This window comes from Balaenoptera acutorostrata, chromosome 8 (assembly GCF_949987535.1).
Source record: "Balaenoptera acutorostrata chromosome 8, mBalAcu1.1, whole genome shotgun sequence".
Taxonomy (NCBI): domain Eukaryota; kingdom Metazoa; phylum Chordata; class Mammalia; order Artiodactyla; family Balaenopteridae; genus Balaenoptera; species Balaenoptera acutorostrata.
Window position 1 is genome coordinate 24,268,979 of NC_080071.1, and position 16,211 is coordinate 24,285,189.

The window sequence follows — 16,211 nt, forward strand, 5'->3', positions numbered from 1 at the left end:
TCCCTAATTCATCTCCAGCTGTTTAATCTGTTAAACAAGGGTTCTAACTGTCTCACTGAGTGTTGTAGAATTTACTGAGAATACGGATGTCAATGAAAGTGCTTTGTGAAAAAAAAAAGACGTGAGAATCTGAGAGAATACTTATCAACCACCACACTTCTGGGCACCAGCACAGACTAGGCTGGCCCGTGCTGTAGTGCTCCAGACGGTGATTTAAGTGTTGGGAGTGGGCTTTTTCCTTGTTTTTTCCCTTCTCAACTTACTCCTCTCAACCAGGGGATTTAAAAGTGACCAATTTGGAAACATAAATGTGATAACTTTGAACCCTGTATGTTTCCTGATTTCTATTTTCTGAACATCTTTGCATTGTTTTTGTGCTTGTATCTTACCATTGGTAGATTGTAAACTCTTTCGGTCAGGATCTGTTTATTCTTTTTTTTAATTTAACATCTTTATTGGAGTATAATTGCTTTACAGTGGTGTGTTAGTTTCTGCTGTATAACAAAGTGAATCAGCTATACGTACACATATATCCCCATATCCCCTCCCTCTTGCGTCTCCCTCCCACCCTCCTTATCCCACCCCTCTAGGTGGTCACAAAGCATGAGCTGATCTCCCTGTGCTATGCAGCTGCTTCCCACTAGCTATCTATTTTACATTTGGTAGCGTGTATACGTCAATGCCACTCTCTCACCTCGACCCAGCTTACCCTCCCCCCTCCCTGTGTCCTCAAGCCCATTCTCTGTCTGCGTCTTTATTCCTGTCCTGCCCCTAGGTTCATCAGAACCGTTTTTTTTGTTTTTTGTTTTTTTTTAGATTCCATATAGGATCTATTTATTCTTAACTATATCTCTCACAGTCTCACTCCTGACCCATGAGTAGCAAATTTCTTTTCATAAAGCAAAAGTTGAGAAATTGTGTCTGTTTAATAAAATATAAGAAAATGTAGCATATAAAACATTTAAAAGTGTAGTGTATCTAAAAACCCACTTTTTCCAAACTTGGATACATCTAATCATGTTTAGATTTTTATTCTAATAATGCAGATTTGGGGAGAAAATGAAATTTGAATTCATTTTTTGATAATGATTAATAATTTCTAAAATGTCCTCTAATATATGACTGAATAATAGTCTTTAGTGTAAATGGGCACAACTGGATAAATGACTACATAAAAAAAAACTGGGTAAAAGATTAAATAATGCACAGTTTGCTGTGACATATCTTGTTGATCCACACTTAGAGCAAGAATTTTCAGGAACACTGTTAGATTAGTATTAAGCAGGTTAAAATTGTGTTGGAATTGATCATGTTGGCAAGTCTTATGCATACTTTTTTTTTTTAAAGGAAGGAATTGTATGTATTATAGAGAAATGCAACAAATGTGTGACTTCATAAAGCCATAGAAAGATTTTTCCAGAATCTCAGAATATTTAAAACAGTTTATCAGATGTAAAATAGATTTTTACACAATGAAAGTCTTTTATTTAAATAAAAATTTAAACTCACAGGATTTTCTTCCTATGTATTCATGTTTGGGTTACTATTAATATACCAAAGTATTATTCCTTTTTAAAATTTGATGATTGTGATAGATTGCAAAATATGACCCTAAATTCCTCCTGTCCTTATTACAAGGTGATGTTCCGCTCACCAGAGGGTAGAGTCCCTTTCCTACCTCACTCCCTTGAATCAACTTGCTTTGATAAATAGAATGTGCAGGAGTTGACACTGTGCAAATTTTGAGATGAGACCTCAAAAGGCCTCATAGCTTCTGTTTTGTCCTTTTGGAACTCTGAGAGCACCAGGCTCTGAAGAAGCTTGGAAGAGGAACCACATGGAAAGAAAGAGCCAGCCCCCCTGCCATTCTACCATCTCACCAGAGGCCTCAGACCTAAAGCCATGCTAGACGTCCCACCCCCAGTCAACTGATCTGATTGTGAGTAATGCCTTGTGAGTAATGCCAGGCAAGTCCAGCCAAAAAACTGCCCAGCTAAGCTGATTTCAAATTGCAGAATTATGAGCAAACAAATGATTTTTCCTTTAAGCCACTAAATTTGAGATGGTTTGAAATGCCTATATAACTGATGAAGTGAATAACTAATGTATTGATAATGGTATCTTCTCTGTTTTCATTTTCCTCCTAAAAATAGAAAGTTGGGTTTTAAAATCAATATAAGAGCTGTAAGTTAATTTGAAATTAGAAATAGAATGATATATATGGATTTCTTAGTACAAATAATTTTTACCATGTCATAAAATCCTATTAAAATTTTAAAATGAAAATAATAAAGTTGTATCAACTTCATTTATCACCACCTATACTATACCTAGATGACTTGATAAATGAAGTTGATACAAATGTATTTGTATTTGCACATATTCCCATCATTATGATGAGCAAAATTTAGTCAAGACTGCATGTCCAATTTAAAGCCTGATGAATACATTATACATACATTTTTTTTCTTTCCCATGGAAAGAATAGCTTCATGTCCTTTCATCTCAAATTCTACTGCTTAAATGTTACTTGTAAGCAAAGCTTTTGGTTGGTATTAAATGAATTCATGTACATGAATCCTGTCATGGTGTGGCTGAAATTTTTTGCCTGTAATTTATGCATTTAATTTTATGCTGGCTTATTATGCTATTTACTTCATATTTATGAGTGATCTGCCAGTCCCATTAGGGAAACTGGCGTAAGCATCATCAAACACTTGGACTACATTTGGTTTTCAGTTGGAAAATATTTGAAGGTCCAGATTTTTTTCTGGGAAACTGTCGTTGAGATGTTAGACCCAAACAAAACGTTTAGAATACAGTGCAATAAATTTTTCTTTAAAATAAGTGTTTACCTCCTACATTCTGTATGACATGCACTCACAATAACTTCTCCCATCTATCACAAGCTTGTGGTGAAAGAACAAATACAGAATCAATTTTATTGTGGAGCCTTTGTCTTTATAGCATTTAGACTTTTTTTTTTTAAATGTAAGGTAGCAGAAGCAGCAGCAATACACTTTTATTTTTAGTTAAACACATATATGCTGTGTCATGCATACACTCTCTGTGTTCTTGTGACTCTATTTTGGTTTATATAGTTTCTTTTTCCAGCTTTGTTCAGAGAAGACATTATCACGTGTGCTGATAAGTAGCAAATAAAAAAGCATATCCCTTTTTGCACTGTAGTGATTGGTAATAACTTTGGAGTGTTCAAACATTTGCTTCTTACCACAATATATGTTACCTTTCATTTGTCTTGCCTCTGTTATCCGTAAGATGCCAAATTCATTTAGCTATGTCTTTGTTTTCTCATACCCTAAGAACACATGATGAGTCAGTATACATAACCATATAGGCTAGTACAGCAGAGATACACAGAAGTTCTGCTGAATCTACCAAAAAGAACAATTTCCAGGAAGCAGCTTTACATCTGTAATTGCTGCCAAGACAAGGAAACCAGTCCTACTATTGAATAGCAACAAAGGTGCCACTGGCAAACCATCCCCTCTCCCTCTCACTGCTCCTGCTCTGAACGAGCTATTAAAAGACCATGGAATATAGACAAGGGAAGCACTGTCACATACGTAACACATGAAAAGAGGCATCGGTAATGACGACTCAATTCCTCACCTTCTAACTTCTGAATATTACCCAAATTATGACACCTGGAGGAAAAGTTAGGAAAACATTAAGAAACAGCACAAATCTAAATTTAGTCATTTTCCTGAAATCAAAGACAATATATTTTTATGGTATCTTTACCCAGTAAGAAATCTCTGTTTGATATAGATCCTGGTAGCTTCCTTGTCATATTTAAAGTGAAGCAGATCTAAATATTTATGAATTTGTTACTATTCATTGACTGAATAATTAATATGTTATTATTAGTAGTGTGTTACTATTACTATGGTCTTTTCCATACATCCCCCCCGCCAAAAGCAAAAGTTGGGTATTTGTCAGATTGAGATATATGTAATAAAATTATGAACCTCTTGTTGAAGTCAAAGTTGGCTTTCTTAATGCATTATTATTTGGAACATTCTAGATTCGTTTATCCAAGAATGATGATGCATCGTCGGTTAACCTGTTGATCCTCTTGCCTCTCCTTTCATGGGATCAAGGGCAAGTATGATCCCAAACCTGCACTGCTAAAGTCAGGAACTAAAACTTGCCTAACCAGGACCCACGGGATTGGCCTTGTGATTTTTCTGACACCCTCTTTCACCCCAACCACATTTTCACGAGTAGATAATATAGAGAGTTAATTTGCCTCCATAAATGTGGTCTAAGTTCTTCACATTTGAACCTGTACTAAAGATTTCATCCCTGTTTACCTCACAAGGCTGATGTAGAAATAACTGCCCAATAAGACTTCTAGGTGGAGAGTGGTAACGTAGCCATCGTGCCCTAGAACCTTCTGGGCTAAACAACCCCCAATGGAGGCCATAAACTACGTGAATCAGGAGAGCAGTGGGGAAGGTCCAAAAAGCTGGCCTCATTATTTACATAACAAAACTCCACTTCTGAAGAAGGTGGTCTTTTCGATGTTTATCAAGAGAATAGAATATTCTTCTTAGTAGCATGATCTTACGATTCAGAGAGGTGAGTGTGTGTGTGTGTGTGTGTGTGTGCACGCGCACACGCACGCTTGTGTGACGTGCATCATCAGGATTAGTGAATTTCCGTCATACAAATAGAACAAGTAGGAAAGTTCCAAATCTGACATTTTAAAGAAGCAGATTCAGAATCATTTTTTTAGCACTGAGGTTTCGAATTGCATTTTGTCGAGCATGAAATTTTCTATGGATATATGTCTCAAGCATAATCACAGGGTACATAGGGGAGACCAAAAGCATGGCTCATCTTCATTTTCCAGCAGAGCAGCTCTCCTCTTATTTATTTTATGTACTGGGAGCTGGGGTCCTACATAGGATTCTGTGTAAGGAATGATTCCAGTGATAAAATAAGTTTTAAAACCATGGATTTAACACAAGAGGAAACTATTTTCAGATTTCATACGTGGGTGGCTTTCGATACAAAAGATAACTATAAAAATGATTTATAAAGTGCCATTACTGTTATTACCGCTAGTATTTACTGTGGTATATCCATGGGCACACATAATCCATTAAACATGCAGTATGTTGTTATTAAAGTATTTGCACGTGTAGGTAAGAACTGATACATTGAGGAACGAATGAAGGGAAAAAAAGCAAAATAAAGAAGAAAACCATGCATGTGATGTGGAAAGCTAGATTAGCTTATTCAATGCAGAAGACATTCGTTAAGTGATAAAATCTAAATATGTAGCTTTGGATGGAACTTGAGAGTAGAGGAGGGAAAGGAGACATTCAATTATAAAACACCAATGCAACTGGAGAAAATGGACTTTTAGAGTCTTTTATGTAGAAATACACTTGAAGATAGTTTTGTCCCACTAAAATGAAAGCAACTTTGAAAGTCCCCAGCCACAGCATGCCAGGAAAGAAGATGTCTTGTACTAGGCATTTATCCTACTGCATTTGAGTGGGTGGAGAGCTGAGCTGCACCTCCTGAAATTCTGGCAAATGCAACAGCTGGGGAGAGGAAAGAGTGAGTGCAAATATTTTTAAAGCTGCAATGGGAGACAAAAACAGAAAAAGCCTTTGAGATTCACATTTTAGCTCCAACATAGGGAAGAGACTAGAGTTATTGGAATCTTAATGAATCAATGCCTAATCTGAAGTAGACTGGAAGATTGACAAAGAAGGGGACTTAGGTCCAGGAAAATAACAAAGGAAGACAAGTGAAAGGCTATGTTCTCTAGTCTTCCTCGTGCTCAAGGCAAACACTAAGAGTCCATTCTTTTCCTATCACTCAAATTACCAGCACAAAGGTCTCTGTCCAATCTATCAGCAGCAAGTCTTTAGGTTATATTTCCAAAATATGTACTAAATCCATCCATCAATCTCCATTTCAACCATCATTACTCTAGTGACTACCTCTGTAGTCTGGATGACTATGTAACCCCACTTCTACTCTTCCTTCCTTTAGCCTACTTTCCTTGCACATTTGCCAGAATAATTTTTAAAATATGTACTTCAGAGCATGTCTTTAAAGACCTCCAATGGCTTCCCAATAAACCAAGAATCACATTCAAATTCCTGATCCCAGCCCATAAGGACCACGATCTGGCTCTTGCCTACTAACTGACCTCATCTTAACCACTCTTATCTCCATTCACCATTTTAGCCACAATCAACTTTCTGTTCCTGGAACATGTCCAACCTCAATTTCCACCCAGGGGCATTTACTGGTCCCTCTCCTTTGAATGCATTGCCTCAGTTCTTCAATAGCTGGCTCCATCTCCACCTTCAAAGCTCAGTCAGACTTACACCTTCTCAGGAAGATCTTCTTGAACAACCAACCCACCTTCCTCAACAAGGTTATTTTCTTTGTACATCATCCAATATAGTATCCACATCACATTATCTGAAATTAGGCATTTCTTTTATTATTATTTATGGTCTGTATCTCACACCAGAATGTAATTTCCCCAGGGCAAGGATTCTCTTTCACATGTGTCTCTGCAGATCATATATCTGTGTCCAGCATATTACAAGCATATAACAAGAGCTCAATAATTATTTATTTTAAAAAATAGATAATCTCTAGTCACTTCTGTTTCTATTTCAGAATTCCACCTTTACAAAAGTGATTTTTCTCCAGAATTAAACAGCTACATATATATTGTGGAAGACATAAAAAGCAAAATAAAAACCACATATGGCATGAAAAGAAATGGCCAGTCTTCATAGTGGCTGCAATTAACGTGCAGGTTAGCTTTCATAAGCGGCTGAACAACTAAATCTCAGTATGTCATCAAGTGACTTAGGTCGCATAGTTTTGTCATGCCACTGTGTCAAAAATGGGTAACTGTAGGTATTTGACTGTTATATAAAGTCTATAGAATATTTTTCTATCGTTAAAATTTAAATTGTGGTTGGAACATTTTTTCATATTACAGAAGTGGTGAAGAATTTTTATTTTCATTTTTTTTTTTTTTTATGGGTTGGGGCCACCCTCAGTGAGCCCCTACAGGGGAGAGACCTCCCTTCTGAGTGGATGCCGCACCTCTCCTGCTGCTGCCTGAATGGGGAAGGCACGCATGCAACAAAGAAGATGAGCATCAGAATTTCTCTCTGGTAAATATGAGAGTCAAGTCCTCCCAATTTTAAGGTTCAAGTATGAAGTGTGAGGTAGCAGAGTGGCAGTGGAAAGACAGGACCTGGGATTATGTGGACCTGGATTGGCGTCCTGGCTCCATCCCTTGTGACCTGGGTGTGAGCCTAACAAATCACTTTCTCTCTCATTCTGCATTTCCGATTTGTAAAATGGCAAGGAGTGGGGAGGATCATGTGATATCTCTAAGTATGGTGCAAAAAAAGAACACAGTTTCGGATATAGAAGACATCATTCTTTTTTTTTTTTTTTCTTATTAGTCATCAGTTTAATACACATCAGTGTATACATGTCAATCCCAATCGCCCAATTCATTACACCCCCACCCCCACCCACCCCCGCCGCTTTCCCCCCTTGGTGTCCATAAGTTTGTTCTCTACATCTGTGTCTCTATTTCTGCCCTGCAAACCGGTTCACCTGTACCATTTTTCTAGGTTCCACATACATGCGTTAATATACGATATTTGTTTTTCTCTTTCTGACTTACTTCACTCTGTATGACAGTCTCTAGGTCCATCCACATCTCAACAAATGACCCAATTTCGTTCCTTTTTATGGCTGAGTAATATTCCATTGTATATATGTACCACAACTTCTTTATCCATTCGTCTATCGATGGGCATTTAGGTTGCTTCCATGACCTGGCTATTGTAAACAGTGCTGCAATGAACATTGGGGTGAATGTGTCTTTTTGAATTATGGTTTCCTCTGGGTATATGCCCAGTAGTGGGATTACTGGGTCATATGGTAATTCTATTTTCAGTTCTTTAAGGAACCTCCATACTGTTCTCCATAGTGGCTGTATCAACTTACATTGCCACCAACAGTGCAAGAGGGTTCCCTTTTCTCTGCACCCTCTCCAGCTTTTGTTGTTTGTAGATTTTCTGATGATGCCCATTCTAACTGGTGTGAGGTGATACCTCATTGTAGTTTTGATTTGCATTTCTCTAATAATTAGTGATGTTGAACAGCTTTTCAAGTGCTTCTTGGCCATCTGTATTTCTTCTTTGGAGAAATATCTATTTAGGTCTTCTGCCAATTTTTGGATTGGGTTGTTTGTTTTTTTAATATCGAGCTGCATGAGCTGTTTATATATTTTGGAGATTAATCCTTTGTCCGTTGATTTGTTTGCAAATATTTTCTCCCATTCTGAGGGTTGTCTTTTCGTCTTGCTTATGGTTTCCTTTGCTGTGCAACAGCTTTGAAGTTTCATTAGGTCCCATTTGTTTATTTTTGTTTTTATTTCCATTACTCTAGGAGGTGGATCAAAAAAGATCTTGCTGTGATTTATGTCAAAGAGTGTTCTTCCTATGTTTTCCTCTAAGAGTTTTATAGTGTCTGGTCTTACATTTAGGTCTCGAATCCATTTTGAGTTTATTTTGGTGTATGGTGTTAGGGAGTGTTCTAATTTCATTCTTTTGCATGTAGCTGTCCAGTTTTCCCAGTGCCACTTATGGAAGAGACTGTCTTTTCTCCATTGTATATCCTTACCTCCTTTGTCATAGATTAGTTGACCATAGGTGCGTGGGTTTATCTCTGGGCTTTCTATCTTGTTCCATTGATCTATGTTTCTGTTTTTGTGCCAGTACCATATTGTCTTGATTACTGGAGCTTTGTAGTATAGTCTGAAGTCAGGGAGTCTGATTCCTCCAGCTCCGTTTTTTTCCCTCAAGACTGCTTTGGCTATTTGGGGACTTTTGTATCTCCACACAAATTTTAAGATGATTTGTTCTAGTTTTGTAAAAAATGCCATTGGTAATTTGATAGGGATTGCATTGAATCTGTAGATTGCTTTAGGTAGTATAGTCATTTTCACAATATTGATTCTTCCAATCCAAGAACATGGTATATCTCTCCATCTGTTGGTATCATCTTTAATTTCTTTCATCAGTGTCTTATAATTTTCTGCATACAGGTCTTTTGTCTCCCTAGGTAGGTTTATTCCTAGGTATTTTATTCTTTTTGTTGCGCTGGTAAATGGGAGTGTTTCCTTAATTTCTCTTTCAGATTTTCCGTCACTAGTGTATAGGAATGCAAGAGATTTCTGTGCATTTATTTTGTATCCTGCAACTTTACCAAATTCATTGATTAGCTCTCGTAGTTTTCTGGTAGCATCTTTAGGATTCTCTATGTATAGTATCATGTCATCTGCAAACAGTGACAGTTTTACTTCTTCTTTTCCAATTTGTAGTCCTTTTATTTCTTTTTTCTCTGATTGCTGTGGCTAGGACTTCCAAAACTATGTTGAATAATAGTGGTGAGAGTGAACATCCTTGTCTTGTTCCTGATCTTAGAGGAAATGCTTTCAGTTTTTCACCAGTAAGAATGATGTTTGCTGTGGGTTTGTCGTATATGGCCTTTATTATGTTGAGGTAGGTTCCCTCTGTGCCCACTTTCTGGAGAGTTTTTACCATAAACGGGTGTCGAATTTTGTCAAAAGCTTTTTCTGCATCTATTGAGATGATCATATGGTTTTTATTCTTCAATTTGTTAATATGGTGTATCACATTGACTGATTTGCATATATTGAAGAATCCTTGCATCCCTGGGATAAATCTCACTTGATCATGGTGTATGATCCTTTTAATGTGTTGTTGGTTTCTGTTTGCTAGTATTTTGTTGAGGATTTTTGCATCTATATTCATCAGTGATATTGGTCTGCAATTTTCTTTTTTTGTAGTATCTTTGTCTGGTATTGGCATCAGGGTGATGGTGGCCTCATAGAATGAGTTTGGGAGTGTTCCTCCCTCTGCAATTTTTTGGAAGAGTTTGAGAAGAATGGGTGTTAGCTCTTCTCTAAATGTTTGATAGAATTCACCTGTGAAGCCATCTGGTCCTGGACTTTTCTTTGTTGGAAGGTTTGTAATCACAGTTTCAATTTCATTACTTGTGATTGGTCTGTTCATATTTTTTATTTCTTCTTGGTTCAAACTTGGAGGGTTATACCTTTCTAAGAATTTGTCTGTTTCTTCCAGGTTGTCCATTTTATTGGCATACAGTTGCTTGTAGTAGTGTCTTAGGATGCTTTGTATTTCTGCGGTGTCTGTTGTAACTTCTCCTTTTTCATTTCTAATTTTATTGATTTGAGTCCTCTTCCTCGTTTTCTTGATGAGTCTGGCTAATGGTTTATCAATTTTGTTTATCTTCTCAAAGAACCGGCTTTTAGTTTTATTGATCTTTGCTACTGTTTTCTTTGTTTCTATTTCATTTATTTCTGCTCTGATCTTTATGATTTCTTTCCTTCTGCTAACTTTGGGTTTTGTTTGTTCTTCTTTCTCTAGTTCCTTTAGGTGTAAGGTTAGATTGTTTATTTGAGATTTTTCTTGTTTCCTGAGGTAGGCTTGTATAGCTATAAACTTCCCTCTTAGAACTGCTTTTGCTGCATCCCATAGGTTTTGGATGGTCGTGTTTTATTGTCATTTGTCTCTAGGTATTTGTTGATTTCCTCTTTGATTTCTTCAGTGATCTCTTGGTTATTTAGTAATGTATTGTTTAGCCTCCATGTGTTTGGGTTTTTTTTACGTTTTTTTCCCCTGTAATTCATTTCTAATCTCATAGTGTTGTGGCCAGAAAAGATGCTTGATATGATTTCAATTTTCTTAAATTTACTGAAGCTTGATTTGTGACCCAAGATGTGATCTATCCTGGAGAATGTTCTGTGTGCACTTGAGAAGAAAGTGTAATCTGCTGTTTTTGGATGGAATGTCCTATAAATATCAATTAAATCTATCTGGTCTATTGTGTCATTTAAAGCTTCTGTTTCCTCATTTATTTTCTTTTTGGATGATCTGTCCGTTGGTGTAAGGGAGGTGTTAAAGTCCCCCACTATTATTGTGTTACTGTCGATTTCCTCTTTTATAGCTGTTAGCAGTTGCCTTATGTATTGAGGTGCTCCTATGTTGGGTGCATATATATTTATAATTGTTATATCTTCTTCTTGGATTGATCCCTTGATTATTATGTAGTGTCCTTCCTTCTCTCTTGTAACATTCTTTATTTTAAAGTCGATTTTATCTGATATGAGTGTGGTTACTCCAGCTTTCTTTTGATTTCCATTTGCACGGAATATCTTTTTCCATCCCCTCACTTTCAGTCTGTATGTGTCCCTAGGTCTGAATTGGGTCTCTTGTAGACAGCACATATATATGGGTCTTTTTTTTTTTTGCATCCATTCAGCAAGCCTGTGTCTTTTGGTTGGAGCATTTAATCCATTCATATATAAGGTAATTATCGATATGTATGTTCCTATCACCATTTTCTTAATTGTTTTGGGTTTGTTTTTGTAGGTCCTTTTCTTCTCTTGTGGTTCCCACTTAGAGAAGTTCCTTTAGCATTTGTTGTAGAGCTGGTTTGGTGGTGCTGAATTCTCTTAGCTTTTGCTTGTCTATAAAGCTTTTGATTTCTCCATTGAATCTGAATGAGATCCTTGCCAGGTAGATTAATCTTGGTTGTAGGCTCTTCCCTTTCATCACTTTAAGTATATCATGCCAGTCCCTTCTGGCTTGTAGAGTTTCTGCTGAGAAATCAGCTGCTAACCCTATGGGAGTTCCCTTGTATGTTATTTGTCACTTTTCCCTTGCTGCTTTCAATAATTTTTCTTTGTCTTTAATTTTTGCCAATTTGATTACTATGTGTCTCGGTGTGTTTCTCCTTCGGTTTATCCTGTATGGGACCTGCTGTGCTTCCTGGACTTGGGTGGCTATTTCCTTTCCCATGTTAGGGAAATTTTCGACTATAATCTCTTCAAATATTTTCTCAGGTCCTTTCTCTCTCTCTTCTCCTTCTGGGACCCCTATAATGCGAATGTTGTTGCCTTTAATGTTGTCCCAGAGGTCTCTTAGGCTGTCTTCATTTCTTTTCATTCTTTTGTCTTTATTCTGTTCCACAGCAGTGAATTCCACCGTTCTGTCTTCCAGGTCACTTATCCGTTCTTCTGCCTCAGTTATTCTGCTATTGATTCCTTCTAGTGTACTTTTCATTTCAGTTATTGTATTGTTCATCTCTGTTTGTTTATTCTTTAATTCTTCTAGGTCTTTGTTAAACATTTCTTGCATCTTCTTGATCTTTGCCTCCATTCTTTTTCTGAGGTTCTGGATCATCTTCACTATCATTATTCTGAATTCTTTTTCTGGAAGGTTGCTTATCTCCACTTCATTTAGTTGTTTTTCTGGGGTTTTATCTTGTTCCTTCATCTGGTACATAGCACTCTGCCTTTTCATCTTGTCTATCTTTCTGTGAATGTGGTTTTTGTCCCACAGGCTGCAGCATTGTAATTCTTCTTGCTTCTGCTGTCTGCCCTCTGGTGGATGAGGCTATCTAAGAGGCTTGTGCAAGTTTCCTGATGGGAGGGGCTGGTGGTGGGTAGAGCTGACTGTTTTTTTCATTTTTGAAATCTAAACCCTCATTGTTAATAGTTTCTTTTTTCCTCAGTTGTGAATCAACACACCTGTTATGCCTGTTAGTGCTCCTTTCTCTTCCTTTCACAGATTACACTCCTAGTTTCAGTGTTCTAAGGGAGCTGGTTACATACAACAGTTAATACACCTTCTGAGAAACCCACTGAAGACTTGTGAATGTTGAGGTAATGGGGAAAGCCCCATGCAGAATCAATGGATTTTAGTGCATTTTCAGTTTTTCCTTCTAGTAGACTGATGGAAAGAGAGAGAAAGAGAGAGACAAGGCATCCTTATCCTTTTCCCTTTAACAAAAACACTGACAAAGAAACAGTTAAGAAGAGTGTGCAAGGTTGGTGGGGTGATTCAAGTCTCCCACAGCTGAAAGGTTACTTAATTCAGAGTTGTGCTGAGTTTCCTGATCTATTCCTAGTCTCCTGATAGACAAAGGTTTCACCCACAATGTGCAGTCAGCACTAGAGTTATATTAAGGCGAGGAGGCTGATGCATTCATAAGTACATCAGCAAGGAAAGCGGTAGAAACCATCAGAGGCAGAGAGGACATCATTAAGTATTGGAAAGTCCAGCCTAATAAATATAGTCCCCAGGCATGTGTGTGGGGAGAATGGAAAAAACAGTGAGCATCCTCATTTTATCAGGTTTTCTCTGTGACCCTTCTTTCCACAAAAATCTAGTGTGCTTTGGGAAAATGGCCTCTTGGCTAAAGACAATGGGCAGGCTTAGAAATTTAACAGCCAGAACAGATATCAAGACTTAGATGATCTGGCTCAATAGAGCCAGATGAAAGTTGCAAAAGTTGGCTGCAGCTAATGCTTACAATCTCTCCCTGCAGTGACCCTCAGAGCCTTTATTTACTTACGGGAGAATTTAACACGACTTTATTTGTATATCTCTGTTACTATAATGATGTTTATATATGTATATATATATATATATATATATATATATATATAATTATATATATAAATATATAATTTTTATTTTGTGACTCCTATTAATTGACCTTACTGGCAAAGATTTTTTGTCAATTTTTTTATCTTCTGTTGAGCCAGCCAAGTTTACAAATGGAAAAGCTTCTTTCTTCTTGATTTCAAAATATCACTGTGTTTTGACATCACATCAACTAATTCTACATCAGAAGCATATCATAGCATTTTGTAAATTAAATGAGTATCTGTATTCCATTTCTATTTTCTAGGTTTAAATATATTCCATTTTTATCCAAATCATTTAATTTACCAATAATCAAACAACTTAAGTTACTTTTAAAGGAACTATACTATTAATAGCACTGTAAAAGGCCGAATAGTAAATATTCTAAGTTTTGTGGGCCACCTAAGATCTCTGTCACTGCATAATCTTTTTTTAAAATAATCCTTTAAGAATGTAAAAATCATTCTTAGTTCTAGGGTCATGTAGAAAAGAGGCTGCACACTGAATTTGGCCCATGGACCGTAATTTGCTGACCCTTGGCATAAGTAATGGAAATTATATTTAAAAATTTGCTTTGCTATAACCAAACAGCTTTGCTTTTCCTCCACAGTATAATGGGGATAATAATGTAGGCAGACAGAATTGACAGGTATTCTGTAATATAGGAGAGATGGCTCACTTTGAGAGTAGGGATGTTAAACATTTCTAAATGCCCACAGTAATGTAGTCAATCTTAGTCTAGCCTAGTAAAATCTTAGAAAAAATGTGACCCAATTTAGCACTGGTAGCAAAATTTTTTTTTGTTTCCAGAAAAGGCACCCTATGTAATTCTGAAATGTCATCTTCAATATTGTTCTTTGTTGAAGTTGGAGTAGGTTGGGCAGGTATAAGACTTGTCACTTCTCATCTGTCATAATATGATTTTCCACCCTTTTTTCCTGATTTCTAGCCAAATCTTCATTCTTGATAACTAATAACAACAGTAATAGGGCCGTGTGCCTATTTGACATTTTTCAGTTTGCAGAGTTCTCATTTCTAAATGAAAATAAAGCTGATTTCTCTGTGTTTTTTCGTTTCTAATAATACTTGTCAAAGATTCAATCTCATAACCAAGGAGAGATAGCTGAATCAAATTATCTTCAATACATACCAATGTATGTGTTTATTGACTCAATATATCCAAGGACAAGCACTCAGATATTGCGCATTTTCATTCAAAGATTGTGTACACTCATTCTAGTGTTATCTTTCCTGTCTTGCACTTGCACTGGCTAATCTTACCTATGAAGGATGAGGAAAGGACTATGGCCTTAGTAGAATCATGTTGAGCAGGAGTCTTGTCTTCCATGACCTTTTGGAATCTGGTCTTCTCTCATTTGGTGGCAGTTTTCTCTGGTTGTATAGCATTCATCTACTTTATCATATTCCAAATTAGACTTGTAATTTGTGAAAGCCTTGAGAGTTCGGGGTGGGAGGGAGCACATCCCTATCATTGTCTTTCAGAAGGTTCTAGCTTAACTCACAGATATGCTAGTTAATAACCAGTGAGTACTCCTCTTGGAACCACAGGCTTCATGCAATTTCTTCAGCCACGTTTAATCTTTGTCAATCTCTCTCTCTCATACCCCATTCCTTCTCAACCCAAGCAAGGTTTCTCACTGAGGGTGGACACTGAAATGGGGACAAGGGAAAGGGAACGTAGCCCAACCAAATCAACATTTTAGAAAATCCATTTTTTCCTATTATTGGAAATGGAAATATTTTCAGATATTCCTTGAATCAGATATGTAAATTGTGATGAAATCTAAGTTAGAATTCTGTTTGGGAGCTATTTCCCAGAGAAAATTTCAACCCCTGAGTCCCAGTATTTCCAACCAATCTCCAACCTCTTTGTTCACCCTGTACCAGTATTCATTCTTCTCTTACTCTCTTCTTACTCAGATGGCATGGACACAGCCAGTGCTACAGATGCCAACATTTCTCCCATGGTAAGGAAGCTGCTGAAACATTGTACACACAAGTTAAACTGTTCAGAATCTAGCTGTGTGCTAAAGAGGAATCTGGGTAGTTCCGTTAGAACACCTATGAGGTTAATGTGGAAGTTACCATATAGTTTTTCTTTGTTTATAAGCTGAGGTTGCAACAACAGAGGTGGAATCTTGCAAAAAGTGACATTTTGCAGCAAATTAAGAACACAGTGAGAAAAATCCCTTTAATTATACAAAGACTCATCTGAAGGATGTTAAATGCAAATATAAGCTCTTCATATCCAAATGCATAAATAGTCTTTTAAACTGCTAAAAGCATAAATAGTCTTTTAAACTGCTAAAATTCAGTGCCACATGTCACAAAAAAATCCCTCTAGGTATTTAAGAAATGCAGTATTTAAAAAATATATAGCTATAGGGCTTCCCTGGTGGTGCAGTGGTTGAGAATCTGCCTGCCAATGCAGGGGATACGGGTTCGAGCCCTGGTCTGGGAAGATCCCACATGCCACGGAGCAACTAGGCCCGTGAGCCACAACTACTGAGCCTGCGCGTCTGGAGCCTGTGCTCCGCAACAAGAGAGGTCACGACAGTGAGAGGCCCGCGCACCGCGATGAAGAGTGGCCCCCACTCGTCGCAACTAGAGAAAGCCCTC

At 37.2% G+C, this 16,211-nt stretch overlaps 1 protein-coding gene and 1 long non-coding RNA gene across 2 annotated transcripts in view; one reads left to right on the forward strand and one right to left on the reverse strand.

The window, feature by feature from the left end:
- KCNH7 (potassium voltage-gated channel subfamily H member 7) overlaps window positions 1–16,211 on the reverse strand; it is a 447,227-nt gene that overhangs the window by 197,459 nt on the left and 233,557 nt on the right. The gene's annotated exons all lie outside the window — the stretch shown is intronic.
- On the forward strand, window positions 1,774–15,560 carry LOC103015396 (uncharacterized). Its single transcript, XR_451080.2, has 3 exons — window positions 1,774–1,939; window positions 7,071–7,187; window positions 15,513–15,560. It is a non-coding gene; the product is annotated as an uncharacterized LOC103015396 (long non-coding RNA).